Genomic DNA, 12271 nt, shown 5'->3' with positions numbered 1-12271 from the left:
AAGACTGTGCAGGTACTATTTGGCATTGTTTGTGATGAGGCGATAGTAGCGATCCTAGTGGTTAGCGACTATCTATGGACGCATATTTACTACGTATTGAGCTTCATGACTGGATATGCTTTTAGTGTAAAACGAATTGCTTTTTGGATTGATCTGATTGAGAGTCTGGGTATACATTAATAAAAATGTGCTAATAACTTTTTGAAGTATTATTTTATTGTTTTTTACAGCATTTTAAATCCCCTTTATAAAATTTACTGTCCGTTGATGTGCAATTTATTGATCAATTACATGGTTGGCGAACATGTGCAAATCCCTGAACGCGATGTTGCGATCTCTTTTTTTTTTTTACTGGAATTGACGTGATGAAATTAAAATCCAGTTGTACTCTACGTGTCGTTTCTCATCAGAATCAAACTTTGATGGACGCCAAATGCACTGATTTCAGACGTTTGGAGAGAATACAATATCCACGTCGACATTGCACATACTGAAGTTCTCCCCCAGCTACCTATTTCGGTACGTTCGTCTGTCGTCATTAGGGAATGGAACTTCCAGCTGACGTAACATATTTTAATTAAGTCGTCACGGAGATGTCATGCTGTGTGCTTTCAAGGTACGGAGAAGTTTCGGTCATGCTGTCGAAAAGAGTCCATCTATTCAAGTACTCTGTCCATTTATTGAAAATATACTGTAGTATATTCGCATGGCTCACATGATATTATCGTAATGGATACATTTCAAAGAGTATCAGGTAAGATGAAAGTTATGTTCAGTTAAGGTTTATTTTCTTTTTAGTATTGGAAGTCGTTAATTACGCATTTTTACCCATTCATGATGGCGTGATAGAATTATCTACTCGAATAGTGTGGACGGCGTTTATGGGACAATCTGAATACAGGGTGTTTAAAAAATACGGGGCATAATTTCAGGTATGTATTTCCTACAAGTAGACAATCAAAATAGTTCATTACAACATGTGTCCGGAAATGCTTTATTTCCGAGTTATGGCCTTCACAACATTGAAATTCACCGGAACGTTTTTCTTTCCGCAGGTCGTTGCCGTCAAAGGAGACATTAAGAGGGCACTGACAGTTCATTCCGAGGCGAAGGTTACATTCAGTACTTGGATCGAAGGTTTCCTGATCGATGGATAGGTAGAGGTGGCCCAATTGCTTGGCCTCCACGCTCACCTGATCTGAACCCTCTCGATTTCTACTTGTGGGGCCATCTAAAATCATTGGTTTATTCATCTCCGGTGCCTGATTTGGAATCCCTTCGGAATCGAATTGTGGGATGTTCTGAGGACATACTCAATACTCCTGGAGTTTGGGATCGCGTTCGCAGGTCAATGAGACATCGATGTGAGGTCTGTATTCAAGCAGGAGGTGGACATTTTGAACATCTTCTGTAATGAAAACGACCTGCGGAAAGAAAAACGTTCCGGTGAATTTCAATGTTGTGAAGGCCATAACTCGGAAATAAAGCATTTCCGGACACATGTTGTAATGAACTATTTTGATTGCCTTCATGTGGGAAATACATACCTGAAATTATGCCCCGTATTTTTGAAACACCCTGTATATTATAGAGTGACGAAATTGTTGAAAGAATTATTTTAAAACTGCGAAGTGGTAAAAGAAGACGAAAGTGGATGTGAAGAAGGAGGTAATGATTATTATAATAATTACCACCATTATTATTATTATTATTATTATTATTATTATTATTACTACTATTATTATTACTATTATTAGGAAGTAAATCCCGAAAAAGACAAAGTATATGATTGTGTTGTGAACAGAACATTCAGAAATGGAAATATTTATTTATTTATCTATTTATTTATTTTATTTATTTATTTAATTAAAATAATTAATTTATTTACTTAATTAATTTCATTTTATTTATTTATTTTATTTGTTTATTTTATTATTTATTTATTTATTTTTCTGTTTTATTTATTTATTTATTTATCTATTTATTTATTTGTTTATTTTATTCATTCATTCATTATTTATTTATTTATTTATCTATTTATTTTCTATTTATTAATTTAATTAAATTAATTAAATTTATTTATTTACTTAATTAGTTAATTAATTTATTTTATTTATTTATTTATTTTATTCATTTTATTTGTTTATGTTATTTTATTATTTTTTATTTATTTGTTTGTTTATTTTATTCATTCATTCATTCATTCATTCATTCATTCATTCATTCATAATTTATTTATTTATTTGTTTCTTTGTCTGTGTCTATTTGCGTCTGTATGTCTGTCTATTTGTCTATTTATTTGGTTGTTTATTTGGGTGTTTATTTATTTATTTATTTATTCACTCGCTCGCTTACTCACTCACTCATTCATTTATTTAAATGACAGATACATAGATAACTTATCTTTGACCTAAACACAGCTACAAGATTAAAACAATATAACTTGATACAATTTAAAATTAAATCTAATAAAGAAAGGGAAATATAAAAATTGGACATTTATCCTTTGAAAACGTAGAGAAATTCAAATACCTTGGAGCAACAGTAGACCCCTAATATAAAATGAGAAAATGACACACTAGAGGAAAACGCAGAATAAATATGGGAGATGCCTGTTTTTATTCGGTTGAGAAGCTTTTGCCATCTAGTTTGCTTCCAAGAAACTGAAAATTAGAATTTATAACACAGTTTAAAACCTTAGGAGGCCGAGACGTAGATGGGAGGATAATATAAAAATGGCAATGAACCTCCGGATTCCCTAAAAGCCTTTATTTTAAGTATTACGAAGTACTTGCAGTACTTACACTTCAGTGATCTAATCTAAGAACGATTCCATTCGATAATTTGTAAAATATTGTTATTTATTACGACCGATAGTCAGCATTAATCATGCAAACCTTTATTCACAATTATTCCTTATTTTTTAGGTATTCAAATTATAAAATAAAAATACGCGCTCTAAAACGTGTCTTTCCTTTCTGTCGCTCCATTACTGGCAACCCACTTCCAGACCAATAGTATTAGTCGAGTCAACCCTCTTTTTCCATTACGGATAGTCTGTAGGTGGAATTTCAGTTCGGAAGACGTACGTACAGTATGTTAATGATATGACGCATCACATTGCGCTGACTTGAGCAATCACAATCAATTATTTACACTCCCTGACCTTGCTAGATGAGACATTGGATGCATTGACCAGCCACAATGGCTGTAGTCCACGGTTCGATGTTCCATTCACGTGCATGCCTGTTACACCTAACAGAGCAATAGGTTTATGGAACTGATCATTTCCAGTTTCTAAATTCTACGTTTTGACGCAGAACTGCCACTGTCTCCTACTTGCGTCTGAGTGGTAACTTGGGTATTGATCATCACATGAAGTGCAACCCACTTCTTTATTCTCGTTGGATCCGCATTATTCTCCATGTGTTTCCCATGTTATACTAATGAAACTTTATTCTATTTGTATTTATATTTTTCTTGTAGTTCCCCTTGTTCTCCTTGTATTCCCTCGTTCTCCTTACCTTCCCCTTGTTCTCTTTGTCTTCCCCTTGTTCTCCTTGTATTTCCCTTGTTCTCCTTATCTTCCTCTTGTTCTCCTTCTCTTCCCCTTATTTTCCTTCCCTTCCCCTTATTCTCCTTATCTTCCCCTTGTTCTCCTTATCTTCCCCTTGTTCTCCTTATCTTCCACTTGTTCTCCTTCCCTTCCCCTTGTTCTCCTTATCTTCCCCTTGTTCTCTTTGTCTTCCCCTTATTCTCCTTGTTTTCCCCTTGTTCTCCTTATCTTTCTCTTGTTCTCCTTCTCTTCCCCCTATTTTCCTTCCCTTCCCCTTGTTCTCTTTGTCTTCCCCTTGTTCTCCTTGTATTCCCCTTGTTCTCCTTATCTTCCTCTTGTTCTCCTTCTCTTCCCCTTATTTTCCTTCCCTCCCCCTTGTTCTCTTTGTCTTCCCCTTTTTCTCTTTGTTTTCCCCTTGTTCTCCTTATCTTCCTCTTGTTCTCCTTCTCTTCCCCTTATTTTCCTTCCCTTCCCCTTGTTCGCTTTGTCTTCCCCTTGTTCTCCTTGTATTTCCCTTATTCTCCTTATCTTCCTCTTGTTCTCCTTCTCTTTCCCTTCCCCTTGTTCTCTTTGTCTTCCCCTTGTTCTCCTTGTTTTCCCCTTGTTCTCCTTATCTTCCTCTTGTTCTCCTTCTCTTCCCCTTATTTTCCTTCCCTTCTCCTTGTTCTCTTTCTCTTTCCCTTGTTCTCCTTATCTATCCTTGTTCACCTTGTCTTCTTCTCATTAACCTCATTTTCCCAGCATTTTCCTCGTCATCCCCTCGTTTTTCTTTGTTTCTCCTTGTTTTTCCGTTGTTCTCCTTGTCTTCTCCTTGTTATCTTTGCATTTTCTTTGTTGTCTTTGCTTTCCACTTGCCTTGGTCCTGTTCTCCTTGTCTTCTCCTTGTTCTCTTTGCATTTTCTTTGTTGTCTTTGCTTTCCACTTGCCTTGGTCCTGTTCTCCTTGTCTTCTCCTTGTTCTCTTTGCATTTTCTTTGTTGTCTTTGCTTTCCACTTGCCTTGGCCCTGTTCTCCTTGTCTTCTCCTTGTTCTCTTTGCATTTTCTTTGTTGTCTTTGCTTTCCACTTGCCTTGGCCCTGTTCTCCTTGTCTTCTCCTTGTTCTCTTTGCATTTTCTTTGTTGTCTTTGCTTTCCACTTGCCTTGGCCCTGTTATCCTTGTCTTCTCCTTGTTCTCTTTGCATTTTCTTTGTTGTCTTTGCTTTCCACTTGCCTTGGCCCTGTTCTCCTTGTCTTCTCCTTGTTCTCGTTGCATTTTCTTTGTTGTCTTTGCTTTCCACTTGCCTTGGTCCTGTTCTCCTTGTCTTCTCCTTGTTCTCTTTGCATTTTCTTTGTTGTCTTTGCTTTCCACTTGCCTTGGCCCTGTTCTCCTTGGCTTCTCCTTGTTCTCTAGCCTTCCTCTTGTTCTCCTTGACTCCTTTTGTTGTCTTTGCCAACCCCTTGTTCTCCTTGCCTTCTTATTTTGCTTCCCTTTGCCTTGTTCTCCTTATCTTCTCCTTGTTCTACTTCGCTTTCCCTGTTCGCCTTTCGTTCCCTTTTCTTCTACTAGTTTTCTCCTTGTCTTCCCGTTGTTACATTGTCTTGCCCTTGTTCTCCTTGTCTTTCCATTATTCTCCTTGTCTCGCCTGTGTTCTCCTTGTATTGCCCTTGTTATCCTTGTCTTGCCTGTTTTCTTCTTGCCTTGCCCTGGTTCTACTTTTCTTCCCATTCTTCTTCTTGTCTTGCCTGTGTTCTCCTTGTATTGCCCTTGTTGTCCTTGTCTTGCCCGTCTTCTCCTTGTCTTGCCCGTCTTCTCCTTGTCTTGCCCGTCTTCTCCTTGCCTTGCCCTTGTTCTACTTTTCTTCCCTTTCTTCTCCTTGTCTTGCCTGTGTTCTTGTATTGCCTTTGTTGTCCTTCCCCTTGTCTTGCCCGTTTTCTCCTTGCCTTGCCCTTGTCTTCCCATTGTTCTCCTTGTCTTGCCTGTGTTCTTCTTGTATTGGCCTTGTTGTCCTTGCACTGCCCGTCTTCTTCTTGTCTTGCGCGTTTTCTCCTTGCCTTGCCCTTGTTCTCCTTGTCTTCCCATTATTCTCCTTGTCTTGCTCGATTTCTCTTTGGCTTGCTCTTGTTCTCCTTTCCTTGTCTTGCCCGTCTTCTCCTTGTCTTGCTCTTGTTCTCCGTGTATTCCTCTTATCCTACGTAAGTTATCTGGTTGAGGTTTTTTCCGTGGTTTTCCATTAACCCAATATGAGCAAATGCTGGGTAACTTTCGATGCTGGACTCCGGAGTCATTTCACCGGCATTGTCACCTTCATCTCATTCAGACGCTAAATAACCTAAGATGTTGATAAATCATCGTAAAATAACCTACTTAAAAACTTGTCCTTTTTTGTTGGTTTCTTCTTGTTCTCCTTGCCTTTTCCTTGTTATCCATGTATTCCTTTCGTTCTGGTTGTATTGTAGTTGAATCATTCCTTGCACAAGTCACATGGAGTATTGTGTAAAGCTATGCACCTGTCAAGTTGATCGTGCCAATAAGTAGTTCTACATAAAAATATGTAGCATGTAAAGCTATATGCCTGTCAACAGGTAATCGCACTTACATGTAGTTCTACGTAAAGATATGCAACATACTAAATCTCTGCACTTGTCGATTTTTTCGAGTAAATGTATACTTTTTGAACCCAGTTTTAGCGCTGCGTGAAAGCAACAGTCATAGATTGCAAGCTCCTTTGTGATTTCGACTGTGGTCTAGTTATTAGCATACGAACAGTACGTGGTAACCAGTTTGAACCCAGTGGATGATAATGAAATTTTAAAGGCAAAAATGGTTAATTTTGGAAGGTGTAGGAATTTTGGACCGAGCTCGAAAATCCTTCCTGTTAAACAACAGTACCGTTTAGACCAGAAATAGTGACCCGTTTAGACTAGTTCCTCCACGATTAGTTTAGGTATGTAGCAGCATACGAGCAGCACGTGCATACACACACAACTGTATTTGGCATGAGTGCAACATTGAGTCTTAACTCGTAACAGCTTTTCAGTACAACTCATAACATACTGTACATCGTTGCATCATAATCCTCGAGATGAACACGAACATAACAAGTTTAGTGTGGCTTGACTTGGCTAGACTTTACGAGAACTCATGTACTTAAGCGTACTTTGACCTCTTCTGCACTCTACATATGCGATGATTGTCGGAAGTCCAACGGGTGGCCTGGGTGTCATTCGTGAATCCGACGCTGACAGGTAAGCCATTCTATCTCAGCCCCTGATAGAGCCAGCTCCCATTTCGCGAACGAGTAGCCTGATAATCTCCAAGAGCCTGGAGCTCCACGCTCTTTTTCTCATCGTCGACTAACAGGTGGGCTATTTTGCCTCAGTCCCTGATAGAATCAGGTCCCGTCCGCATACTAATAGCAAAGGCAAATTTAAAGTTATGAATATGAAAAGAAAAATACAAGGACATAAAGGAACAGAAGTTCAAACAACAAAGACAAAATGTGCTGCATGTAAATATTAATACAAAAGTTAGTTTTAATATAAAAATAATATTAATACAAGACAAACAATGTAAATCTTTGTCATAATTGGACGGAGTTATGCAATAAGAGACCAAGAGCCAAAAACCTGTTTCGAGATATTGGCCATTGAAATAAATCTGTTTTTATATAAAGCATTTAATGCAAGAAGTTTAATAATATTCATATTTTAACAAAAAGTAGCACAAATAATAACAAAAAAAGGCTAACCGATTTTTGATAAGAGACCAGCAGTTGAATGAATATTTTAAAGCAAAATAAATAAATGAATTTTATGCAATAAACGAATTTTTTCTTATAAATAGGAGCAAACTTCAGATATCGCAGTCTTGATTTTTTTCTAGTTAAATTATCCTGCCATCAACAGATTTGTGCAAATACCTCTCGCTCTCTTTTTCCAAATTGCGTAACTACGTCCAATTAAGGTTGGCTCTCAGTTACTGGAATGGATTCTTCCGGCGCGTTCACATTTTTATTCCTTGCACTATTTTAAATGGAGCATCGCCCACTTAGCCGTATCGCCTTTCCCCGCGTGATGAGATTCCGTCTAGAATTGTGACCAAAGAATTCTAGAATATTTCCGTGCGAAAGTCATGACAATATATCGATTGAAATGTCTCTAATCGCGGTAATTGAAGGCAAATTAAGTGGATGACGCAAATCTCATTCTAGTTTTGCTTCTTCCAAAGCTAACGAAATTAAAAATACATTCTCCTTAGAGCTAATCATTTTATTTCCAAGTTTAGTCTAGGACAATACACTGTAGATTCCCTCGCTAATAATTGAATATTAGAGTTGAGACAATGGGCAGTCTGCTTCTGAATGCTGGGACCCACCCATGACTTCCATTAACATACAATAAATAAATCTAAGTACATATATGCTCCTACTTAAAAATAGATTGAGTCGATGAACTAATAAATACATCATTATGTGTAATGTTTACACTCTAAAGCAGTGGTCGGGATTTCTTGACACGCGAGTCAATCCCTTAACATATAAGCAGTGTGGAGGAGTAAGACATGATCCCCCTCTCCTTAGCCATTATTTGTTCAAAGTTAAGCATTGTTCAATTGCAGTAGGCCATATAGAGGAGTGTTTCCCTCCTTCTTCTCTTATACCTCCCTCCACTTAATTACTTTCCCCTTTGCTGTGCATTGCGGGCTGTATTTTATATGACGTTATCTTTGCCGACCACTGCTCTAGAGTATAAAACAAATCTGCAATGATAAGTAAAACCATACGCCTATATAAGTTATATTATACAGATAGTAAACAAATTTGCTATACAATTTTATAATATGTTATACTATTTTATGTCCACGCCTGTGGAGTAACGGTTAGCACGTCTAGCCGCGAAACCAGGTGGCCCGGGTTCGATAGCAAATGCTGGGTAACTTACGGTATTGGACCCCGGACTCATTTCACCGGCATTATCACCTTCATTTCATTCAGACGCTAAATAACCAAAGCTGTTGATAAAGCGTCGTAAAATAACCTACTAAAATAAAAAATATACTATTTTATAATTTGTTGTATATACTTACTTATGGCTTTTAAGGAACCCGAAGGTTTATTGCCGCCCTCACATAAGCCCTCCATCGGTCCCTATCCTGTGCAAGATCAATCCAGTCTCTACCACCATATCCCGCATCCCTCAAATCCATTTTATTATTATTCTCCCATCTACGTCTCGGCCTACATTCTATAGCCTATGCATTTCTGGATTCGCACATACGTGCTACATACTCTGCCCATTCAAAACTGTTGTATATAATATCCAGGGTGATTCACGAGGAAAGTTAAAAAATGTAGGATGTGAATTCTGAAGTCATTCTGAGTCAAAAAGTTCATATCAATATGCGTCCGTTTGGAACGGTTACGGACATATGGCTCTTTGATTTCACAAAATCTTCTGGGATTCCATTGTACTAATTCGCATTTAGAGAAAGATAACCGACAAATTTAAAGTTTATATTCATGTATGCATACATACCTAATATTCTAGACGTCGTAGCACATTTTCAAAGGTACCTCCTTCTGGTTCAACGCACTGTTGCGCTCGGACGTGAATCGCGCTCATCGCTCGGGAGAGTTGCTCGTGGCTGTTCTTTATGAGGCGTGGAGCATCCAAACTACAGTCGATTAGCGCCTCTCTCGTTTCTACCTTCCTTTGGTATACCAAGTCTTTCATCCAACCCCAAAGACAGTAAGTATTCTTCGATCTGGTACCCTTCTGTTCGGAAAGCGTCGTTCATATTCAGTGACGGCACGCAAGGAAATTCCATCGCACAAACAATAAACATACACAATATCGGTATATTCTGCAGTCGAAAATTTATAAGGCATCTTGAAAACACAACTTAACACTTCCGATAACTGTATCTGTATAACTACTGTACTGTAGGTAGCTGACTGAACTGCTGTAAACTGATAAGTGATACTGTGTTTGTATTATGTGCGGGTTCTGTGTCATTACATCAGACAAGTGCAGGCGGTTGGACATTTGTAATGCCTCACCACCCGGTTTGTGAGGTGAATGAACTTCTCTTATTCACATCGCTCACAACGCAGATTCCAATGTTACGTCATTCATTGCGATCGGTGACCTTGTCTCACGTCACAGGTCAGCAGCAAATGGTAACGACTGATTCAAATTGGGACGAGGCATTTTACTAAGAAAAAAAATGCATCTAGCTCCGCCATCGTTCGAAAACGGAGCTATGTTCATATGAACTTTTTCACTCAAAATGGTCTAAGATATCGTATCCTAATTTTTTTTACCTTTTCTCGTGAATCACATCATATAAAATTATTATTACAGCCAGTTTATCACTGAGGAATAAGAAAAACCTGTTAACTTGTATTTGCTAGAAGCAAATCCTTACAGAATTATGCAACAAGGTAGGTGATGTTTGGATTTTGTGTCTCAACTCTTATAATCAACTATTATCGAGGAAATCTACTACATGGAAGTAAAACGCTTGCTCTAACGTTAAATAACAATATTATTAATTAAACAATTTAGAAATTCAGGCAAGTGAGCGATACTACAATAAAAATCCCAACGTGCCGAACGAATCCGTTCCGGTAAGTAACCACCTACATTTAAATAAACCCTCACATTGTAGACAATTAAATCTGGTAACTTGTTGAATTGCGTTCCATTTATAACTGTACACAGAGGACGCATTGCTCGGAGCAGCGTCCTCCCACTAATTGATGCATAAATTTACATAAAGTGGGGGAAAATAACAAGTACACTAATGCTTGTGGAAATTGCAACACCAAGAAGGAGACATGCGAATAAAATGAAATTGATACCACAGATTAGGTATCTGACAATACACAAATGATTAGAATTACAGAACTGTACTTTATCTGTAACCGTGAGATTTCACTATGGTGTGAAGCCTCCATGCGCTGCAATCAGAGCCTCTAAGTGTCGTGGCATGGAATCAAAGAGAGCCTGGATATGTTCGTGGGAATCTCCCTCCACGCAGTTTGTGTGCCAGTCCACAAAGCGTCGAGAGTGGGTGCTGGAGGACCATGACGAACAAGTTGCCGACCAACCATATCCCAGACATCTTCGATGGGCGACATGTCTGGCGAATGTGGAGATCAGGGAAGTAGTGATACCTGTCGTTCTTCGAAGAAGACTTGCACAATCCTCGCCACATGTGGCCGGGCATCGTCCTGCTGAAATATGGCATGTGGAGTTGCCTGAAGGAGGGGCAGTACCTCGGACTCTAAAACCTCCCTAATGTAGCGGTTTGCTGTTCAAATTTCCCTGAATACGTAGGAGACGAGGTCGCATATTGTATCCAATAGCGCCCCAAACCATCACACTATGCCGCTCAACAATGCAGGCTCTCAGATTGCGTTCACCACTGTAGCGTCTGACACGTATGCGGCCATCATTGTAGGACAAGTTGAAGCGGGACTCGTCCGAAAACACTACATTTTGCCACTCAGCACGCCAGTGACGGCGTTCACGTGCCCACTGCAGTCTGAGGCGTTCGTGGTTTCTGGACAATGGAAGCCGATGCAACGGCATGCGAGCCACTAGTCCAGCCCTCAAAAGACGGTGACGAACCGTTGACACAGACAGGTCCACACCCGTTGCAGTACTTCAACGTCGACTCAACACTGTGGGTGATCCTGTACGGTCCACCACGGCCATGCAGACAAGATGGCGTTCATCCCGTGCTGTGGTCGCATTACGTGGTCCAGTACCCGCTTGTCTCTGCGTACGATCCTCTTCTATCCACTGCTTCCACACACGCATCACTGTCATAGCAGTATGCCCTGTACGAGCCGAATATTCACGGTATGACAAACCTGCTTCTCGGAGACTAATCATTCTGCCCCGTTCGAACTCACGTGCTGATACTGCGCCCTTCCACATTGGCGAGGCATACCTGCACTACCTTTCACGTTTCAACTTCGTTTGGAAGCTCTGTACTGACATAGCAAGGCATAACACTGACCTTGCTGGTGACACAAGAGACGTCACTGTTGGGTTTATGTGTACGCCATCTCTCTGGAAACGTAATCAAATATAATTATCACTTAGTAATACATAATATTTCATGTAATGAATTAACAAATATTGTAATTGCCCACATCTAATACCTTCCACACAAATTAAATGTTTAGGAATTACTATAGACCAGCATTTTCGTTGGAATAAACAAATTTATTTCATTTGTACAAGTATAAGAAAGACAACTTATAAATTCATAATACTTCGAAATTTTATCACTAAAGAGCCATTGAGAATAATATTTTTAGCTTTAGTACAATCATTAATACAATGTGGTATAATAAATTGGGGTGGAGTAGCATCAACTGTACTTAATCCATTAATTTTATTACACAGAATATTAATAAAAATTTGTCTGACCAAAAATATGGATTACACAACCAATTTAATTTATACAGATTTTAATGTATTAATTATTGAAGAAATTTATAAATATAGTTTACTAACTTACTACCACAAAAATCACGTAAAACATAAATCTAATCGTCATGAATATCGCACTCGAAGACAAAAGTCTACTTTCCCATTAATTGAGCCTAAATGTCATACAAGTGCAGCTCTTAAACATGGTGCTAGTTTCGGCCCAAGACTTTATAATAAAATTACAAACCATTTTCCAAATTTGAAATATTTTAAAATTGAAGCTTTTAA

General features: G+C 38.6%; 1 protein-coding gene across 5 annotated transcripts in view; it reads left to right on the top strand.

Moving 5' to 3' along the window:
* The window catches only part of LOC138701339 (protein qui-1), a 1858863-nt gene that overhangs the window by 646266 nt on the left and 1200326 nt on the right, over window positions 1–12271 (top strand). The window lies entirely within an intron of this gene.

This window comes from Periplaneta americana, chromosome 6 (assembly GCF_040183065.1).
Source record: "Periplaneta americana isolate PAMFEO1 chromosome 6, P.americana_PAMFEO1_priV1, whole genome shotgun sequence".
NCBI lineage: Eukaryota > Metazoa > Arthropoda > Insecta > Blattodea > Blattidae > Periplaneta > Periplaneta americana.
The sequence above is the reverse complement of the archived record's forward strand: the minus strand, read 5'-3'. Positions and strand labels throughout refer to the sequence as shown.